Genomic DNA, 20,345 nt, shown 5'->3' on the forward strand with positions numbered 1-20,345 from the left:
TGAGAGTGCGTGTGTGCATGCCTGTTTCTCCCAGAGAGCTCTGAGGGCTTACTTACCCTGGCAGAGGGAGATCCCCAAGGGCCCAGAAGCTCTCCAGGAGGTCCACGCTGCAGGAAGCAGGCCATGTTTCTTCCTGTCCTGCCCAGGGAGAGGCCCACAGGCTGCCCAGCTTTAGGCCATGGCCCCCTGGACTTGGCTTCTGTGGCCTGGTTTGGCCGCTTACAGCCATGAGGTCCCAGGCAATCAAAGCAGCTGGGTCTCCTTTATCAGGTGGGGCCTGTAAAGCAGCCAAGCCCTCTGGATCCTGGAGGGGCAGTGCTGAGCGCCTGGCCGCACGTGCCTCGGTCACTCCTGCGACTTAAGGGATGTTTTTTAGCCTGTCTGCTATAATTGGGAATTCCTTCTGTGGGTGATACCCAACTTCCAGGGATGTACCTAGCACACAGGTTCCTTGGGGGACACCAAGGACATTGCCCTCCTCCAGCCTGCTCTTCTCCCAGCTGTTTTCTATGCTCAGACCCAAGGATGCGCCTAGAAAACCCACTCTGGACTACAGAGGACCGAGAACCTCTGACCCAGAGCCTCCAGGAGCAGAGAGGGTTGGCACAACATCCAGGGACACGGGGATACTTGTCCCTTTCTAATAATGATCCTTGGGCTGAACCATGTGCTCTTTCTTCCTGGCAAGGCTTTCCAGGTTTTCAGCCCCGGTCCTCATGTGTCAGGAAGTTCTTTTTTGTGTCTGCACTCTGCCCTGCTTTAATCTAAGCTTATCATAAAGGGATTTTACAGCAATGAGGAAGAGGCCCCAGACACTATCCAGAAGGGAGGGCAGGCTTTTCATTCTTTTTCTTTTTCTTTTTTAAAGATTTTATTTAGTTGACAGAGCAAGCAAGCACAAGCAGGGGGCGTTCCAGAAGGAGCGGGAGAAGCAGGCTCCCCGCCAAGCAGGAAGCCCGACATGGAGATCGATTCCAGGACCCTAGGATCACGACCTGAGCCGAAGGCAGACACCCCAGCCTTTTCATTTTTAGTACAAGAAAGTAGGGCCCTTGACTGAAGGGCCCAGTCCCTGTGTCAGAGCTCTTCCACGGTGCGATGCCCACTCAGTGTAGCCCTCCCCAGTCCCACAGAACTGACACTTTGAATGTAGAGAGAGAGAATACACAGCCCAGCCACTCATCCCACAGACTGGCAGCCTTACCAATGACGTGCCCCATCAAAGCCCACCCTGACCCCTGGGGCCGTATCTCCTCTTTCCTCAGATCCACCATCCTTTCTGCCCAAAGGTTGGATGGAACATACTAGGTAAGCTGCAGGCGCTCATGTTGCTCAAGCCAGGGGCTCTGAGAGAGGAGATGAGGTCTAAGGCTCCAGCCCTGTTTAGGCAGGAAGGCGAGAGGCCGTTACCTGGGGTGTGTTCTCTCCTGGGGTCTCTCTGCACGTATCTGGAGGTTTATGAACCACACATGGGCCTGCTCTAGGCCCCAGCCACGTGTGTGGGTAACTGTTTGCCACCTTAGTGTTAATATTAGTCGTACAGGTGCGTGAACATTTGGCTTTGCTTATGTATGCTGGGGAGGTTGTATAATTGTGCGTGTATCTGTATATAAGCGTTTTGATATAAAACGTGCCAGAGGACAGTGTGCACACGCAAATGTGGGTTCGGGTGTGGGGTCATATGCACACACCTGTAAGGCGACCGTGAGGGTACGTGTAAACTACAGGCAGTGCACATTCGCATTTATACCTGCATGACGGGGGGTTTGCATGTTTAAAGCACGCATGCGCACTGTTGTGTGCATGCACATGTCCGCACACATGCGGTCACATGCATTGTGGGAGAGAGAAGGTTGTGCTCCTGGGTTGCTCTCGGTGTGTAAGTGGGCGCGCATGCGCACGCGTGCGACAGGGTGTGACCTCGCAAGCACGAACCTGTGCAAAGCCGGGGGTGAGATTTAACTGGCACGTGTCTGCATGCACGTGCCTGGGTGTGATTCTGACACGGGGCAGGTGGTCCCGGAGCAATGGGTGTGTTCGGGCCTGTGACCGAGGGACAACAATTGTGTGTTGACAAACTCCAGCCACCCCTTCAGCCATGTCCAGTGAGAAGGAAACGTGTAAATGTGTTTGTTAAATACAACACGGAGCAGCCACAAAAGGCCAGGTCCCGCCGTGGGAGGAGTGAATCGGGAAGTCTCGCTCCCTCTCCCTCCCTCGCCGGCTTCTCGCCCCTCGCTGGCGCTGGCGCTGGCGTTGTTCCCTCACACCTAAGCCCAGTGGTGTTTTGCAGTCTTTCAGCTGTTACCTCAGTCCCTCCTCGCCTCATTCCCGATTCACTCCGTTGCTATAGGTATGTTTGAAACCCCAGCGTGGTAGATTTTAATTAGTCTTCCTACAGATGGCCAATTAACATTCATTACTTTTGCCTTGAGCGATTAATTATGAGTTTGGATAGAAAAGGAGAGAAGAGGAGAGAAGATGGGCAGGTGAATGAAAGGAGAAAAGAGAAGGGGTTTGATTGGAGTCTGGGATTTTTACACAGAGCAGGCTGCTGGGGGAGAGGGTGGGAAAGAGCTGTTTGAATCCCCTCACTCCCAGCGGCCTCCCTTGGCCCACAGCTGCTCGGGGCCCCTAATCGGCTTGGCTGGCCCAGCCCTCCAGGAAAATAGAGCTCACACCCTTGTTGGGGCGTCCCTAAGCCTTTGGTGTTCCCTGACCCCGGCGCCTTTCATAATACCGGCCCTCTTGTCTTTCGTGCCAGAGCTGGGAGGGAACTAGGTCAGGAATCGTCTAAAACGCAGCCGATGACCCAGAAGAGAGGCTCCACTGACGATCACCCGTTCCTAGAATTGTAGTAGCTCATTGTACAGATGAGGAAACTGAGGCTGGACAGGAAATGACCCCCAACTCACGCATCTCAGGAGGAGAGTCCAGCTCTGTTGACCCCTGGCCCCATTCTCATTCTGCTGCCACCAGGGTGTTCAACGTTTAATGCTACCATCTGGAACATACTCCCCGCTTCAGACGGAAGCGCTCTTCAAGGTTGCAAACGTCACTCACATCTTCAGTGTGCACCCAACTGCCGAATGCTCATGTGGTTTCCCAGCTCATTAAAACACCTCCTGGGTGATGTTGCCCGATGTAAGAGCCGTGGCTATGTTCCTAGTCCTAAATTCATTCCAGGAACGGAGGAGACTCCCGAATGTAAACACTGGCCTTTTGCGTGGTAGGGTTACAAATGGCTTTTCTTTTTTTCTCTTTAAAATCATCTGTACTTTTCACTTTCTCTAGCCCAAATATATCACCTGCACAATATTAAGTATATAAAATACGACTACTTGTTACTTGAAATTTTCCCAAAATGCCTTTGTAGAAAGAAGCAAAAGAGGAGTCCATGTTACTTTATGATCTTCTTTAAAAGCCATCAATATTATGCACCCAAATGTTAACACTGACTGAACTTGGGTTAGGTATCACCTGCCTGGATTCAAGCTGCAATTCCACCACCTGCTTAAATTGTGTCTCAGTTTCCTCATCTGTCAGGTGGAGTAAAAAGAGTACCCATGTCACAGGGTCGAGAGCATTAAATAAAATCATGCATGGAAAATCTCAGAACAGTGTGTTTTGACTAGAAAGAGCTCAGTAAATATTAGCTATTATTAATATTAATAATAGTATGATTTTTTAAACATGATATCTGGGGTAGGATTTTGAAGGATTTTTTTTGCTGTTTTTGCTTTTCTGTATTTTCAAATTTTTCTGTAGTGAATACACATTACCTTGGCAATAAGAAGACAGTAATAAAAAGAGAGAAGTAAAGAGGAAGGAAGGAAGGGAGAAGGGAAGGAAGGGAGGAAGGAAGGGAGGAAAGACATATTTATTCTTCTCAAAGCAAATGTAGTTCTGCTATTTTAAATTTCTATTAAATTTCTCCTGTCTGACTCATGCTGTGGCGAGTGTCGCTGTATGGCCTATGTCCCCTGCAGGTCTCACTCACACTGTGACAAACCCTTTCCTCCAGGAAACGCCCTCCTTCTCCCCTCCTGGGTAGCCAAGTCTTCCCCATCCTCACATCCCAGGCAGCCTTTCTTGGCCTATCCCACTCCTTGCTCAAGCTTGACTCAGGGGCCTGATTGGCTCTCCTTTGTTTGGGGATTGTGTGGGTCACTATCCAGGTGCCTGGTGAGTAGGTACGGGAGCCCCCAGCGTTCCCCTCGGGGACTCACCATGTGTCCCTGCCGGTCAACTCCCTTCTCCTCTCTGTCTCCCAGAACACTTCCTCTTTGTTCCCTTGCGACTTCAGCAGTGTGCACGTAGCAACTTCCCTCTGCATCTCTTATCCGCATTTCTAAGAGTGAGCCCCTTTGTAGATCACCAGCCAGGACATGGATTGGGCCCTGTGGATTGCATGTCCATCCTTGATCCGATAAACTGTGGGGTCGTGGGGCGCTGGGCAGCAGATTCTGCCAGGTGTATCTGTTTGGGTGAGAGTTTTCTGAGATGGGGGTTTGGGTGGAACAAGAGATGGTTGGCATCTTTGATATTGTACTCCTGCCATGGGCTCCCAAAACACATCCTGCCACCCACACGACACCATTCACACGATACCATCAATGTCTGGTGCCTTGTTCTATTCCACCCACCATGCCCCATGCTAAGCTCCGTGAGAGGGGCAGCCATGTTTGTCTTGCTCACTGCTTTGTCCTCAGCACCAAGTATAATACTTGGCACATAGTAAGTGTTTGGTAAATGCCTGTTGCATATCAGAAAAGTACATCATATAATCACACCATCCTATATATTTATAAAGGTCTTATAGAAATGTAAAAGATGAATACATGCTATAGAATCATTTGCGAGGGGCGCCTGGGTGGCACAGCGGTTAGGCGTCAGGGCGTGATCCCGGCGTTATGGGATCAAGCCCCACATCAGGCTCCTCTGCTATGAGCCTGCTTCTTCCTCTCCCACTCCCCCTGCTTGTGTTCCCTCTCTCGATAGCTGTCTCTATCTCTGTCAAATAAATAAATAAAATCATTTAAAGAAAAGAATCATTTGCGAGCTTCAGACTTCTCTGGAGGGACTTGGCAGGGCCAGGTGATTTAGAGTAGTCAGGGAAGGCTTCCCGGAGGAAAAGCAAATTACACTGAAGGAAGTGAGTTGAGGCTTCCACTGCGGCAAGAGAAAGCTTGGCTAAGCATGCTTGGCCTCTTTTGTTATTCATGTCTGAACTGCCAATCACAGTCAGCACTGAGGACATGAGACAGGTCAGGGCCTGGCGTCAGGCTTCCAGGAAACAGGGAATGGGAGCAGCAAGACTGAGGCCAGAGCTGCAGGTGCCATCAGGGTGGGAAGGGGGAAGCGAATCCACTGGTGCAACTGAGGGGATGAGGTCTGATCTCGGGAGAAAGAAGAGGATCTCCAGAAGCGCTGTCAGGAAGCTCATTAGGATAACGAGAAGCTTGTCCCAGCTTACCGAGAATCCGGGGCTCACCACACCAGAGCACTAATGTCCTCAGTAAAGTTAGGTGGCTACCAGGCACTGGGCTAGGGGCCCCGGCTGATGCTGCAGCATGGGGCAGGGACAGGGATCTCCCTCGGCTGGGTAGGGGTGAGTGGGAGGGCTGCAGCCTGGGAGAAGCCTCTCTGCCTTTGTGGAGGCAGGAGAGAGAACAGCTGAAACCAGAGGCCCCCTGGACATGAGAAGAGAAGTTCTGGAAAGCTGGACAGTGTGTGGGTGAAAGGAACCTCTTCTGGCTCTCCTTTCTCTTGGGGCCATGGAATGAGGCAAAACAGGGGTGAGGGGGCCTGAATGTTTGGTGTGGGAACCAAGGGCAGTGGCTGCCTTGTTCTTGTCATGCCATAGTCCCAGAGAGTCCTAGGCTCCTGCTACGTGCTTTTCCTAGGCTATGCAAATGCCAGCGTAAGTGGTGGTCTGAAGACACCAAGGGCAGTCTGTAGGGGAGGGAGCATGGGGAGGGCTGCCTGGAAGAAGTGAGACCAGAAGAGGCCTTGAAGTTTGCGCAGGACTGGCATTGGTGGCAAGGAAGAAGTCATGCCATGCGGCAGAAGTCTCGGAAGCAAAAGCACTGGAGGGTGGGGGGAGGCAGTGAACATGGTGTGTGGGACAAGGACTCAAGCTAGCTGGATGGCCCATGGTGTGTTAGAGGGGAGTGGATGAGGCCAGGTGACAGATGTCTTCGAGGCACCCCAGCTGAGGATTTGGGGCTTACATGAGCTGCCCTCCTGCGGAAGAGTGTCCACATTATCAGGCCTCATCTTCAACATCAAGCTCCTGAGACTTCCTTCCCAGGGCTCTCTCACGCTCTTCCTCCAGGCCTCTCCCCAGCAACCGACACCACCAATACTCTGGCCACCTTCCAGGGGGTCCAGTAAGAGGCTGACAGTCCTCTCTTGCACTGCCTTCCACACTCATTACATCCTTCATCTGGCCGGATTTCCTACGTATCCTTTAATCCTAATGAATCCATTTCTTGAGGAACCTGGTGAACACGTACTGTGCAGAAAGTGACATAACAGACATAAGGACAGCTCTCAAGCACTTAAGAGCTGCTCAGGGGAGACAGACATGGGTGAACCTGTTCCACTAGAAAGGCTGTGCTTCTGACTTTCAGCACAACAGGCCTTTGGATTGACACCAGGGTGGGCTCCGTACAGGGGCTGAGCCTTGGGCTCCCACTGAGGCCCAGCCTTCAGGGGGGTTCCAGGCCTTGCTCCCAACTCCCTGGTTAGCTGTACGCTCTGCCTCTCTGCCCACCACCAAGTGTCATTGCCCTCTGGGTCACTTAGTTCAAAGGCCTGAGGGAGAATCTCATTGTTTGAGCCCACCGCACATCGAGGTCCCCAGCAAACTCACGGTGGCCATCTCAATCCAATCCGCTGTGGTCAGCAGGATGGCCATGCCGTTCACCCGGGGCAGTCGGGTGTGTGTGGAGGCGTGGGCATGGCAGGCAGGCAGGCACATCGAAAATTCTGGCACGTGTTCTGCTGTTTCTTCGTGGAATGTACTGTTCCACAAAACAGTGTTTCCGAACTTCTCTCACGTTGCTGTTACTAGCTTTTGAAAACACAAATTTAGTAATATGGCTACTATTTAATTGAAACAAACATGCATCATAAATTGTTTTACTGATGTAGTAGGGAAAGATACTACCTGAATTACCGTGAACTTTTTTTTTCCTTCAAATAATTTTTTTTTCTACTTTGAAACCTTCGGGGATTACTTTTTGGCATAATTTCTCTGTTCTGTCCCAAACGGCTTTGAAATATCTATCACTTCCCTCAGATGATAAACCATGAAATTTTGCTTCTAATTTTGATGGTAAAGAGAAAAACGTCTGTAGCTCCAGTTAGAAGCTCTTTCGGGGGGGGGGGCGGGGAAATGCCCGCAATGCTTGGCCCATTGTTTAAAATTTGTGAAAATTTGTAAACAAAAGGTGAATTCAAACTTGGAAACCAGAGTCAGCCAAGACCTCGCTGCACCAGCCACCCTCGCCTTTCAAGAACAGCTTGACACAACTTCCTCCATCGCAACCAACAATCCAACATGTTTTCAACAACCTTGGAGCTTCCTGTATGTTATGCCTTCAATCGCTTACAAATGTTTTGAAAATTTGCCAGCTTTTCAGAGATGCATGAATAGTGTCATACAAAGAATTGACAGGACTGAGATCACTGTGGAACTCTTTCATATCCTGACAAATCCCAACACCATTAAACCCCCAAGACACGCATGACAATGTGTGTATAAAGCTCTTGGCTCATCCTCTGTAAACGTTGTAGCAACAACATTAAATCTTTCACTCGTGTCGAGCTCCTGTGTAGACAAAGCTCTGCGTTTTATTCAAATCAGCTTTCGTCATAATTCGGTACACGAGCCAGCCGGTGATCTTAACCATACCCGTGGTACCCATGAGTGTCTGCTTAATTAAGACAGTTTGGGACGTTTTCTGTAGGAACCTTGCACAGGTGGAGAACACCATCATCTTATTGTATCTCATGAGTCGCTTATGGAAACATCGTCCATCTTTATGATTTTATTAATAATTCTAAATGATTACTACATGCCATGCGCTATTTTAAGCGCTTTACATTCATGTACTCATTGAGTCCTCTCAACTGACTATACAGCAAGCTCTATGATTTATTCCTATTTTTCAGAAAAGGAAATTGGCACTGAAAGGTTGAGTAACTGGCCTAAGTTTCACAGAACATTTGCATTATTTGTAAAAACCGATTTAAAATTAGTTGTAAGTTCTCTTTCTGTTTCTCTTTTGAGTTCCAGCTCAATACACGTACCCTTGTTCACAAATTAGATTCCCTATGCCCTTGGTGGACAGGGTTTTTCCAGAAATAAAAAATTTGCAACTTTAGACACATTCTACTTTCCACATTAGGATTCAAGTAATCAGATAATAGTTTACAAAGAACAATGACACCAAAAAGTAGATATTTATGACAAAACTATATTGGTACAAATGCATGCATTTCACATTTTTCTGGTTTCCTGAAATTTTCCAGTAATTTTTCAAGTTTTAATTGTTCTTCCATTCCTGACTTTTTTGTTAGCAGAACAACTGGGATGGGCACCAAAATGAAACATCTTTTATAATGCTCTGTTCCATCCGTCGACAATCCGTCTGCAAAGGTTTTAAAAGAATATTTTAATTCCTTTGAAGTTTTCATACTTTGAGGGTCGTTTTGGATCCAGAAGGCCTCTTGCTTTCTTTCATAAATTTCAAATCATGTACAGAATCTTGGCTTGAAATGTGTTACTGTCTGTACCCACCCATCAACCCTGATTAACTCTTGAGGCTGAAATACTCGATTACCCCTCACAATACTACTGGCATCATAATTTGATGGTAAACTCTTAGAAATTTTTGTGAAAAACAGAAACTCAAACTTTTGTTTTGACATCACTTTTTGAATTCCTGTGATTTCAGTATTTATTTAGAATTGCTCAGTGATTGTGCTCCATCTCCAAGAAGAGAATGCCAGTGACAGATTCTCTAACACTTCTTGTTATGACACTTTCCATGTTCTCTCAGTTATTTTCCAACAGGATTAATGTCCCAAAGCAGGGCTCTTTCAGCCTCGTGGCGTACCGTCGTTAGAGCCTAAAAATCCCTTATTTCAGACTTTTCCACTGACAACAGTTCTTATTAAGAAACTCTTCTATTGTTATTTAGTTACCTTTCACCCTAGATTTTCAAAAATTCTATTTTTTTCCTCTTTTACTAATTCAGAAGTAATACTCTGTTTCTATTCCTTTGTGGTTACCCTAGACATTTTATCAGGCATATTTAATTTCCAGAACTTAAAATTAATCACTATCTTTACCTTCCTTCAGAAAAATATATCATTCAATTATGCTTTAACTTGGTCACCACTCTGCTCCATCTATGTGCTACTATTGTTCAATATTTGGTTCTATGTTTTTAACCCTTACATGGGAAGCTTTAGGTTTTATACAGTCAATATTTATATTTGGGAGAGTCGGTGTCGCTGTTTATATTTTGCCAAAAAGATATATTTTAAGAGACCCACGCTACTTGCTACTGTCAGTGTTTTGTTTATTTAATTATGTATGTGTTTATTTCTTAACTTATATTTTTATTGTGGTAAAATACACATAACATAAAATTTACCATCTTGATGATTTTTTTAAAAAATTTTAAAGATTTTATTTATTTTTTAGAGAGAGAGAGAGAGAGAGCGTGCGTGCACATGAGCCGGGGGAGGGGCAGAGGAAGAGGGAGAAGCAGACTCCCGGCAGAGCAGGGAGCCTGATGTGGGTCTTGATCCCAGGACCCTGGGGTCATGACCTGAGCCTGAGCCGAAGGCAGACTCTTGACTGACTGAGCCACCCAGTTGCCCTTATCTTCGTGATTTTTAAACGTACAGTTCAGAGGTATCAAGTATATCCACATTGTTAAGCAACCATCACCTACCCAGCTCTAGAATTCTTTTCATCTTGCAAAATTAAAAGTCTATATCCACGAAACAATAAGTCCCCATTTCCCCTTCCCCCCACAGCCCCTGGCAACCACCATTTTATTTTCTGTCTTTATGATTTTCACTATTCTAAGTACATCCTGTAAATGGAATCACACAGTATTTGCCTTTTTGTGGTTGGTTTGCTTAGCACAATGTCCTCAAGTTTCATCCATGTTGTAGCATAGTGCAAAATTCCCTTCCTTTGTAAGGCTGAATAAAATTCCACTGTATGCATATACCACATTCTGCTTATCCACTCATCTGTTGAGGGATACTTGGATTGCTTCCACATTTTAGCTATTGTGGAAAATGCTGCAAATGACCATAACGTAGTTGTATAAAAATCTCTTCAAAACTCTGCGTTCAGTTATTTTGAGTATATATCCAGAAGTGGAATTGCTGGATCATGTGGTACTTCTAGTTTGGAGTTTTTGAGGTGCTCCTGTGTTGTTTTCCACAGTGGCGGCGCCATTTTACATTCTCGCCAACACTGCACAAGGGCTCCAGTTTCTTCACATCCTTGCCAACACTTGTTATTTTCTGTTTTGCTGATAGTAGCCATAGTAATGGGTGTGCAGGGTGTCTCGCTGTAGTTTTGACGTGCCTTCCCCCAGTGATTAGTGATATTAAGCATCTGTTCATGTGCTCACTGGCCGTTTCTCTATCTTCTTTGAAGAAGTGTCCATCTGAGTCTCTGCCCATTTTGAATCAGTCAGTACTTATCAACTTTACCCACCATTCACCCTTTCATCTCAGACTTTCCTTCCACTGTCATTTTCCTCCTGCCTGAAATTCCTTCAGTCAGGGTTGGTTGGTAGAAACGTTCATTTTTTTTGCTTGCCTGATTCTATATTTCACTCTTATTCTTGAAAGACCATTTTTGCTAGAGATACAGTTCTGGGTTGTAAGTGATTTTCTCTCAGTGCTTTGAAGATATACCCCATTCTGGCCTGGCATCCATTGTTAAGAGCCTACAGTCACCAGTTTGTGTCTCACTTTTTTGTCTAATCTGTCTTCTTTCTCTGGCTACTTTTAAGATCCCCTTTCCTTAGGTGTTCTGCAATTCCATTGTCGATGTGCATATTTCTTGTACGGATCATGTTGGAATTCGATGGGCATCCTTAATCCGAGGATTGGTGTTACTCATCGATTTTGAAAAATTCTTAGCCATTAGCTCTTCAAATGAAGCTTCTGTGCCATTATCACTATTCCCTGTTTCTAGAATTCTGATCAGGTAAAATCTTTTTTTTTTTAAGTAGGCTCCACACCCAGCATGGGGTCCAATTAGGAGCTTGAACTCATGACCCTGAGATGAAGACCTGAGCTGAGATCAAGAGTCGGTCAATTAACCGAGCCAGCCACCCAGGTGCGCCTAGATATATATATATTTTTAAGATTTTTATTTATTTATTTACTTGACAGAGAGAGAGAGGGAGCAAGTGAGCACAAGCAGGGGGAGCAGCAGAGGGAGAGTGAGAAGCAGGCTCCCTGCTGAGCAAGGAGCCCGATGCGGGGCTCGATCCCAGGACCCTGGGATCATGACCTGAGCCAAAGGCAGATGCTTAACTGACTGAGCCACCCGGGTACCCTTAGATATAATCTTTTATACACAACCCTCCATATCACTTGCTAAGCCTCTCCATTTTTACGTCTGTGTCTCTCTTTGTGCTGCCTTTTTTCAACTCTTCAGATCTTTCAGTTCATGAGTTCTCTCTTCCGCTATGTCTAATCTGATAATTTCTTACAAATTGAGTTTCTAATTTTAGTGATTATAGTTTATCTCTCTCTTTGGTACCTTTCCAAATCAGTGTGTGTGTGTATATATATATATATATATATACACACACACACTGAGGTATAATTTACGTAGTGTAAAATGCATCGATCTTAAGTGTACACCATGATGAATTTTTACATATGTGTAAATCCATGGTAACACCACCCAGGCAAAATATAGAACATCTCTAAGACTTCAGAACATTCCATTATGCTACTTTCCAGTCAATAATCCCTCAGAGGTCATGATTATTCTGACTTCTATCAACCCAATAATGTATCTGAGAACTACCCGTGTTGTTGCATGTATCCATTATTCATTTTTATTGCTCTCCAATCCTATGGTTGATGGGCAAGCCCATTGCTTCGAGGTTTTGGTGATTATGAATAAAGTCTTTGTGTGGACATATGCACTCATTTCTCTTGAGTATATACTCAGGAGTAGAATGGCTGGGTGGGTATATTTTAACTTCATTTAAAACTGCTAAGTAATTTTCCAAAGTTGTACCATCTTCCACACACATGTTAGGTTCTTTTGAATACTATTTTTCTAGTTTTAAAATACCATAAACGTAAGTACTTTATGTTCTAAGTGTGCTAATTCTAATATAGGCTATCTCTGCAGGCCTGATTATGCAGTTTGTAGTTTCTACTAATTCTCATGGTGGTTTATATCCCTGTGTATTTTGTGATTTTTGATTGTGAGTTCATCTCCCTTGGAACTTCGTCTGGGGAAGTTATTTGAAGTTTGGCTTTCAAGTACATTCCTCTAAAAAGGAGGATAAATATACTTATTTGCTTCTGCCAGTGGATACTAAATTCTCAGCTTGGAATCTTTTAGGGCCTCCTGAAATTTCTGGCCCTAAATCCAAGTAAAGTGAGGCTGTGGTTAGGAACTCTCAAGAAAATATGTTTTCTTTTTTTCCCTTCCACACAGAGCCAAAGCTAAGCCAGACACATATGTCCACCACCTCCCTTTGTAGGGCTGGAATTTTTTTCTCATTCACTGAGTAAAGATGTCACTTTTCAGGGGTCTCTGATGAGACTTCCTGTCTCAAACTTTGTCCCCTGTTCCTCTCACTTGTGGCCCTTTAAAACCCAAGCTCTGTGCCACCACCAAACTGGGGTTTGTTCCAACATAAACTCCAGCTTCACAATCCACTTCCATGTCTCAGTTCAAGCTTTCTATAATTTCTGGGCATTTGAGGATTTTTCCTTATTTTTGTGCCAGCTCAGGCATCATTCAAAAAGATGTTTTTAAGACTGGCAAAAGATTGATAATTGAAGTTGAGTGATAAACACGTGGAGATTCATTGTACCATTCTCTCTGCAAACATTTTTTGGAATTTCACATAATAGAAAGTCCTGGGTTGTTTTTTTTTTTTTAAGATTTTATTTATTTAGGGGTGCCTGGGTGGCTCAGTCATTAAGCAGCTGCCTTCGGCTCAGGTCATGGTCCCGGCGTCCTGGGATCGAGTCCCACGTTGGGCTCCCTGCTCAGCAGGGAGCCTGCTTCTCCCACTCCAGCTCCCGCGCTTGTGTTCCCTATTTCTCTGTCTCTCCCTGTCAAATAAATAAATAAAACANGCTCAGGTCATGGTCCCGGCGTCCTGGGATCGAGTCCCACGTTGGGCTCCCTGCTCAGCAGGGAGCCTGCTTCTCCCACTCCAGCTCCCCCGCTTGTGTTCCCTATTTCTCTGTCTCTCCCTGTCAAATAAATAAATAAAACATTTTTTTTAAAAAGGATTTTATTTATTTATTTGTGAGAGAGAGAGCGAGCACACGCCAGCATGAACTACGGAAGGGGCAGAAGGAGAGGGAGACGGGCAAGCCAACTCCCCGCTGAGTGCAGAGCCCATCACAAGCTGATCACAGGACCCCAAGACCATGACCTGAGCTGAAGTCAGTCGCTTAACTGACTGAGCCACCCAGGCGCCCCAAAAGTCCTGTGTTTTTTTTTTTTTAAAGAATTCCCCATAGAGATTCAAAGTGAGATATTTAAGGGTAAAATATCACCACGGCTGTAGTTTACTTTAAAGTACTTCAGAAGGGGGGCGCCTGGGTGGCGGAGTCCTTAAACATCTGCCTTCAGCTCAGGGCGTGACCCCGGTGTTCTGGGATCAAGCCCCACATCAGGCTCCTCCGCTGGAAGCCTGCTTCTTCCTCTCCCACTCCCCCTGCTTGTGTTCCCTCTCTTGCTGGCTATCTCTATCTCTGTCAAATGAATAAATAAAATCTTTTTTAAAAAATAAAGTACTTCAGAAGGAAGGGGATAAGGCAAAATGGAAAAATGTTAATACTTATAAAGGTTTTGGTGATTATGGTGACAGGTGTGACAGGGTATATGGGTATTCATCACACTATTTTGTCTACTTTTAATTATGCTTGGAAATTTTTATAAAACAAAGTCAAAATATGAGAGAAAGGATTCTTAGGTGTTCTGTACTGGGAGAGGTCTTTGGACATCTAGTCTACCACATTATTAGAAACAAATATGACATCATATTCAATGATTTTGTACTTACAAAGAAAGAATCCACAAATGACCCCGGCCAAATTGTTGAACAACTGAAGGAAGAAATGTATGTGCAGTGTTGCAAAGCTGTTCAGATCCAGATTTGAATAAACAAACCAGTGTGAGTGGACAACTGGGGAAGCAGGAAGGTGAACAAGTTAGCAGAACACCAATCAAGTAGGGATGGGCCTGCCAACGTGTCTTCCTGTTGAGCTATCCCACAGGGCTTAGTTTTCATTAGTTCCCTGCTAGTTGATAGCCCCACCCAAGTAATAGTGGGATCTAGCTTCCCCCTCCCATGGGTCTAGGCTCCCTGGTTTGGGGGAGGAGGGATTGTCACCCAGCTCCATCCCGAATCTCACCTGCTCTCTAAGTGCCCCCATTCTAGCCCCTTCTTCTGCCTTACAGGATGCCTATGAATCATCATGTGCATTCCAAAACTCGTAGGGGCTGGTCTTGCTGGAGCCCCACTGGGACAATCCACTACTACATAATCCTCTGACATGAGCACATTTCCCAAAGCCCAGGAACTCCTTCTGGACTGAAACCCTAAGTGAGCATTCAGCGGAATAAATAGCTCAGGGTGGCTTTGGCAATTCTGGGCAAGATCCCTTGACCACTGGGAAGTGAAGATAGAGGGACTGCTCCCTTCATTTTCCACATCTATGGAGAACTATTTGAATAAGAACACATCCATACTGTCAAGAAAGAGCCCCAATTTTCACGGACAGAGCAGCCTAGACCCACAGGTTGAAAAGAAGCATTTCCTTCAAGTAATATAATCTGCAAAGATAACATCTCATTATAGAGAAGACATTTATATTGTTATGCAAAACACTGAGACATTGAGCCATAGGCTCTTTAATTGCTCCATTTAATAATTAAGTCTTTGGTTTATCTTTGCAAAAACAAGGCATCCATTGATCCAGAGGAAAGAGATATTTGCTCCAGTTCACACATCTTACCATGTAGAGAGACAGTGGAAAGTTTTAATTTAGAGTTCTCCCAACCCAAGAGTTTAGCCAATTACTGGGCAGGGTTCAACTTCAAAGTGTGTGGGTTTCCTTTCCCATCAATCAGAGGCTCTGCAGGAGAAACCTTTCAAGGTGAGGCCTAGATCCAATTCTCCTTTCACGGCAAACCTCACAGGGCATGGACAGTCTCTTTTTTGTGTCACACTGTGATGCAACTTTACATTATTACACTGTCTCGGAACAATCTTTTTTTAAAAAGATTTTATTTATTTATTTATTTATTTATTTACGTTCTTACTTGTTTATTTATTCTGAAAGAGAGAGAGAGAGCAGGCATGCTTGTGAGCAGAGGGAGGGGCAAAGGGAGAGGAGAAAGAGAACCTCCAGCAGACTCCGTCCTGAGTGCAGAGCCCAACCTGGGGGTCGATCCCAAGACCCCTGAGATCATGACCTGAGCCAAAATCAAGAGTCGGTTGCTCAACCGACTGAGCCACACAGCACCCCAGAGCAAACATAATTTTAAATCACGTTTCTCAAATTCATATGTCAGCTGACAAATCTTTAATGAGCATCTATTATATGCCAAGCAACTGTGCCGGTGTTGGGAACACAGCAGCAAAAATTAGGAATGAGGTGCTCATAACGTTAGCATTCTATGTAGTTGACTTCATGTACTTCTGCCATGTAATTTTGCCAATTTCCTTCCTCTCAGAAGTTGGACTGACACATGCTGTAATGTTGAGCAAGATTTGGAGGGGAAATGTGTAGGGTATGCACAGAGAGGCACAGAGAGCTAGAAATCCCTGGATGAACACCCTGGGTGGTGGCAGTGTTGCTACAGTGAGGGCTACCCATGGGTGAGTAGAGGACATGAGAATAGAAAGGTAGGCATTTGCTCATGGAAGGCCTCAAATGTCAAGGTAAGAGTTTGAACTTCATTAGAAATAGTGACTCTACTGAGTTCTCTATGCACTAAGAGCTGTACATGAATGGCCTCGTTTCAGTTCTCACAACGACTCTCCAGGTACTACTATTATTTCCAGATTACAGGTGAAAAACTGAGTCACAGAGAGGCGAAGAAACTGCCCTGGGTCCCACAGTCGTGCGAAAATATTTTTGCATGTTGTTGTGTCGCAGAAATCTGGCAGCCACAAGTCAGATGGATTGCAGAGAGGAGAGACCACAAATGGTTATCATAAAAGAATCACCAGAGAAAGGTAACGAGAGCCTGAAGTTGAACAGTAGCAGAGAGAATGGCAAAAAAGGAACGGATATGAGGACTGAGGGGATGCACAGGGTGGTGGTGGAGAGGAAGATATCATAGAGGCCTCTCAGCTGCTGAGACTAGATGTCCTCGGTCTCTAGGTCTGTCATCAAAAGAGGCTGAGCCACAGAGAGGCACAGATTTGGTGGGGGAGATGAGGAGCTCAGTTTTGGTGAATGCCTAAGGAGCCTGTAGGACCCCCTAGGAAGGTAATCTCACAAGCACTGAAAACTAGAGACTTGATCTGGGGAAAAATAGAGATGGGGTTACAAACCTTTAAAGAGTTTGCATCAAGGTATTGCTTGAAACTGTGGGAATAAAGATAGATGATGGATGATTAGATAGATAGATACACAGATATACAATTAGGAAGGCTAGAATAGACAAAGGTGCCTAGCAGACATCCACAGTTAGCAGAAGAAAGGGGAGCCCATGGAGGAGCAACTCCCAGAGGTGGCAAAGCCAGGTAGGCACCTTGTTAGGAAAATGAAGGGAAGAGAGAGTTTTCAAAAGAAAAGGGAGTTGAAGTCAAATGCTGAAAAGCCCACAGATAATTATGACTAAAAAAGACAGGAATTTGGAAATAGAGTCCTGATGAGCATTTCAGAGGATGAAGGGAACCCTTTATACCCTGCTCATGGGGGAATACATGGGTACATTTCCAGAGACCAAATTGGCAATATGGATCAGAAGAGTTAAATATTGCATATCTGGAAATTACACTTCTAGAAATTATACCTCTAGGAATGTATATAGAAAAGATACCCTCTTGAAGTTGCAGTAAGATGGAGCTATGGGGCTGTTGGTCAAAATTTTGTTTAAAATAGTGAAGGGGCACCTGGGTGGCTCAGTCAGTTAAGCATCTGCCTTTGGGTTCAAGACAGGTTGTGAGCGTGGGGTCCTGGGATCTGCTGTGTCCAGCTCCCTGCTCAGCAGGGAGTGTGCTTCTCCCTCTGCCCCTTCCCCTCCCCCTGCTCATGCTCTCTCCCTCAAATAAATAAATAAAATCTTTAAAAAATGAAATAGTGAAAATTTGTCAACAGCACAAATGTCCAACAATAGGGAATATTTAATTCATACAAAGAGGATTGTTATTGGTAAGAAAGATAAAGACGCAGGTTACAAAAACTGTGTGTTTCTCCCACCCCACCACACCCCTTTTAAAGGAAGGCAATATAGAGAGAAAGAACTAGAAGAATATACTAAAGAATCTCATGATGGTTGTTTCTGGGTGGTAGGATATGATAATTATAAGATCTCTGTTTTCCCTTTCTGCACACCCATTTACCCTCCCACCCTTCTTTGGATTACCTGTGTCTTCTATAACAACCCTGTCCAATAGAAATATAATGTGAGCCACATATATAATTTTAAACATTCTAGTAACTACATTTAAAAAAGAAATAGATAAAAATAACCTTAATAATATTTTTTAACCCCAATATATCAATGTTATCATTATAACATGTAATCAACACAAGAAAATATTAATGATATCTTAGATTTTTCAAATGCTCAGCCTTTCAAATCTGGTATATATTTTACATTTACAGAATATTTCAATTTGGGCCATCTACATTTTAAGCACCCAATGGCCATACGGCTTCCATATTGGACAGCAAAGCTGTATAAAATTAATAGCTAACATTTATCAAGTGCTTACTATGTGCTAGGCACTGCTGTAAGCCCATTGGTGGGGATTATAATTCATTCCATCTCATGATAACTTCTTAAGGTTGTTCTATTTATTGTTGCCTCTATAAGCGCATGTTGCTATTGTAATAACACCATGGCAAAAGTTTAGGCTGGTGATGGGTATTAAGGAGGGCACGTATTGCATGGGGCACTGGGTGTTACAGGCAAGTAATGAATCATGGAACTTTACATCAAAAACTAGGGAGGTACTCTATGGTGACTAACATAATACAATAAAAAATTATTACAAAAAAAAGTTTGGGAGCTCTTTTGCAAGCCATCTCCCCGATGGGTTGGGGGTGGAAGCCAGGTTGCAAAGGCTTATTGAGTCAAGGGGAACTGAGGGATTTGGAGAGATTAAAACTTATTCAAAACGTTTGGTGGTGAAGAGAAGTTAGCAGAAACAGGAGGACAGAAGGCTTTTTGTGGGGCAGGGAGATCTGAAGGTGAAGTAGGCTAAAGAGGAGGGAGGGGGATGAGAGGTAAAAGGCAAATGGCCCGGGATGTCGGGGTGTCATCAGACCCAGCACTTGAGGATAAACATTGCCTGGCCTGTGCTGGGGGTCGTGATGGATGCCACCGCTCCCCAGCTGAGGGTGGAGGTGGGGGTCATAGCCTGGGAGGCAAGAGGCAGACACAGGCAACTCCACCCTGCAGGTGACTGCTGGGACAGAGTGGGGGCGAGGCAGGGGCGAGATGAACTGAGGGGTGAAGAATGAAGTTTGCCAGGAAAGAAGCAAGAAGGGAGGGGATATAGGCTTGAGAAGTACTTGACAACAATACCAGGTGACTGGATGAGGAAGATGAGAAAGCGACGACCTGAGGACAATTCCCAAGTTTCCCCACATGGGCAAAGGCAGAGACAGTAACATTTACTGAGTGTCTCCCTGGAATCACCCGTTGGTCCCGCGCACCACATACTAATCTCACGCACCCTTGTGGAGGACCCATATAATGCTTCCCCTTCCTCAGATGTGCAAGCTGAGGCAAGATTATTGGCCCCACATTTCACCATTAGTAAGTGGAAGAGTCAGGATTTGAGCCCAGGTTATCCCAGAGATGGAGGGAAGGAGGAGAAAAATGACGGTCCAGAGCTAGGACCCGCGGTCCAGGGGGTGGTGGGTGGGGGGCAGGCAGGCAGGCTCAGGATGAAAGGGAAGCAGCTGTATGGGATGGGAGGGCCCTCCAGCTGCGGAAGGAACGATCAGTCTTTGGGCAGAACTCAGCTACCTGGGAGGGAGCACAGGCAGGAGGAAAGGCAGGGTTGGGGAACAGAGGGGGCAGCAGGTTTGGTTTAACTGGTGAGAAGAAGGGGCGTTTGTGTACCCGGTCACCTGGGGGGCGGCGGGGGCAGAGACTGGGTGGGTGAGAAGGCACAGGAAGAGATGGGGGCCAGGTGGGGAGCACTGATGCTAGATCCAGAACACAGAGGCAGGCCTGGAGACGCTGTGAGGGTGACAAGTTCTTCTCTTACCCTATTGCAGAAAAAGCAGCAATAGAGGAAGAGGCCCTAAGAGGAGTCAGAATAGAGGAAATCAGGTAAGGGATAATATCTGCAGAGGGAGGGAAAGGATGGAAGGAGGTTAGAGAGTTACAGGAGAAGAAAGCCAGAGAAAGGAGGGTGGAATCCGAGCCAGACCAAGATCACTGAGCTGTCCCAGCTAAATCCAGACTGTGACCAGATTCAAGTCACTGTTTCTTCATGTGTAAAATGGGGTTAATGACAGACAGCTAGATGTCAAAGTATTTCCGAAAGCACCACCACGAGGGAAGGTGTTATTATAAAGGCCTATCAAGTTAATAAGACAATGCATCCCCAGAACCAGATAGATGAAAACAGCTGTGGCCAGTGTGGATGCAAGTCTAGAAATGGCCCGGTAGATTCCAAGCTCTTCTACCTGTCCAGTTTAGCAAGCTCGCGGCCAATGTCCAGCCTCGCGGTGGGGTAGGAGGTGAGGGCCTGCGGCTGGAGAGATGGGGTTCATCGCCGGCTAGGGGCGCAAGGCCCCTAGGCAGGGTGAAACTTGCTCCGGCTCCTGTCTTCTCCGTGGCAGCCCCCTGTCGCCGCAGAGCACAGGCCCAGGCAATGCTTATCCAACTG

This window comes from Ailuropoda melanoleuca, chromosome 4 (genome assembly GCF_002007445.2).
Source record: "Ailuropoda melanoleuca isolate Jingjing chromosome 4, ASM200744v2, whole genome shotgun sequence".
In the NCBI taxonomy this organism is placed as follows: domain Eukaryota; kingdom Metazoa; phylum Chordata; class Mammalia; order Carnivora; family Ursidae; genus Ailuropoda; species Ailuropoda melanoleuca.